This window comes from Myotis daubentonii, chromosome 1, assembly GCF_963259705.1.
Source record: "Myotis daubentonii chromosome 1, mMyoDau2.1, whole genome shotgun sequence".
Lineage (NCBI taxonomy): Eukaryota > Metazoa > Chordata > Mammalia > Chiroptera > Vespertilionidae > Myotis > Myotis daubentonii.
Window position 1 is genome coordinate 81792882 of NC_081840.1, and position 2764 is coordinate 81795645.

The following is a 2764-nucleotide window of genomic DNA, read 5'->3' on the forward strand; positions in this document are numbered from 1 at the left end:
TGGACAGATACTTGCAAAGCAATGAAACTCAACTAAATCCTTACACAATATGTAAGAATGTACTCAAAATGGATTATTAAAGACTTAAATGTACCTAAGTCTCGATGCCATAAAAATCCTAGAAGAAAACATAGGGAATAAAATCTCAAACATTTCTCATGGCAATTATTTTTTTCTAATATGTCTTCTCAGGCAAGGGAAACAAACAAAAAAATAAACAAGTGGGACTACATCAAACTAAAAAGCTTTTGCACAGCAAAGGAAACCATCAACAAAATGAAAAGACAACCCACTAAATGGGAGAACATATTCACCAATGATACATCTGATAAGGGGTTAATATTCAAAATTTATAAAGAACTCAATTCAACCCCCCCCCCCAAACAAACAATCCAATTAAAAAATGGGCAAAGGATCTAAATAAGAAATTATCTAAAGAAGACCAATAATCATATCAAAAGATGCTCAATGTCATTAATCATCGCCGAAATGCAAATTAAAACCATAATGAGACATCACTTCACACCTGTCAGGATGGCTATCAGCAATAAATCAACAAACAGCAAGTGTTGGTGAGGATGTGAAGATAAGGGAAGCTTCATGCGTTGTTGGTGGAAATGCAGATGGGTGAAGCCATTGTGGAAAGCAGTATGGAGTTGCCTAAAAAATCAATGCAGGGGGGGAAAAGTGGAACATCTGTAATATTTTCAACAATAAAGATAATTATTTTAAAAAGGGAATTTCCTTATGACCCAGTGATTCCATGTCTGGGATTATGTCCAAAGAAACCTGAAACACAAATTTGAAAGAATAGATGCACCCCTATATTCATTGCAGCGCTATTTACAATAGACAAGATTTGGGAGCAGCCCAAATGCCCATCAGTAGATAAGTGGATAAAAGTGCTGTAATACATTTACTCAATGGAATACAATTGGGCCCTAAATATGAAAAGAAATCTTACCTTTTGAGACAGCATGGATAGACCTTGAGAATATTATGCTAGGTGACACAGCCAGCCAAAGAAAGACAATAGAATATGATTTCACTTATATGTGGAATCTAATAAACAACATAAACCAACAAAATAGAAACAGACTCACAGTTACAGAGAACAGACTGACAGCTGTCAGAGGGGAGGGAAGTTAGGGGGCTGAGTGAATCAATGAAGAGATTAAGAAAGGAAAAAAAAAACAGCAACTCATGGACACAGACAACAGTACAGTGATTACCAGAGGGAAAGAGGAATAGAGGTTGATATAAGAAAATAAAGGGGGGTGGGTAAGTGATGACAGAGGAGACTTGGCTGGGGGTGGTGAACACGCAGTACAGTAAAGAGATGATGTATCATAGATTTGTACACTTGAAACATACACAATTGTTTAAGCAATGTAACCCCAAACATTCCATAAAAATATTTTTATTAAGCAAAAAAAAAAAAGTATTGCAGTTGCTTGTTTAAACAATTAGTTTTTTTAATATGGTACATTCCAGAGCTATTAATATATCATGTGGCTTTTCTTCAATTTCTTTTTCCATGGTTTCCTTATGTATTTATTTATCTATTTATATCTTACTAGAGGCCCAATGCACAAAATTCATGCAAGGAACTGGTCCCTCACCGCCACAGCGGCTGCCTCTGCCTTGGCCCCCACCCACTGTGGCTTCATCCAGAAGGTTGTCCAGACTAATTAGCATCTTATTATTATATGCTTTTATTATTATAGATTATTTTTATTTCTTTGGTAGAGCATATATTAACTTCTTGAAAGCTGATGTTTTCCTCAATATAGTTTAGGAAATAATGTGCTGGAAAATAAGTAAAGGAGTCAGTCAACTTTTTTTCAAAAATATTTTTATTGATATTTAGAGAGAGAGAGAAAGGGAGAGGGAGAGAGAGATAGAAACATTGATGAGATAAATACATCTATCAGCTGCCTCCTGCATACCCCACACTGGGAATCAAGCCAGCAACCTGAGCATGTGCAGGAATCAAACCTTTTCGTGCATGGGATGGCACCCAACTAACTGAGCCACACTGACCAGGGCAACAATTTTTCTTAAGTAAGGAAAGTTATTTCATAGAAAGTTAAAGATAGATAAGTTAAATTATAAATATTCATTGAATGGTAGTATATTATTTTAATTATTCTTAAATTACATGTTATTTAATGATATTTTATATTATATTTATTAAATAGAAATTAGACTTGCTCTTGTTGAATCTCCTTTCTTTACATTAGGACTGCTTCTCAGAATGAGAAAAATAATTTCTTGACTGTAGTCGTGCATCTAGTTCCTACTATAAAAATGTGAACATTCATTTTACCAAAAAAACCAATATTTAATAAAACCTATATTTCTTATATTTATTTTGAGTCTCTTTTGTTTCAATGAATAATCTCAATATTTCTAGACTACTAAGTCAAAGGAAGACTATATTGGATATATTTTAAATTTTCAATTTTATTATCTTTTCATTATTAATTAATTGGTAGTGCCCATATTATATTTTCAAAGTTGATTTTCCCCCAAATACAAGCAAAAGTTTATTTAGAAAGTCACAGAGGTAGAGGAAGCGAGCCATAGAAGAAATGGGTTTGAGAAACAAGTTAAAGTGGCAAAAGAAGGAGCCTTGGCTCACAGATGATATTTAAGTAATTTCAGTAATTAATTAATTGCATATGTGAACAAAAGCACACACACACAAATATCAAATTGCAGTTCTAAGTTCTATAAAGGACGCTTGACTGAGTTAAGGAGA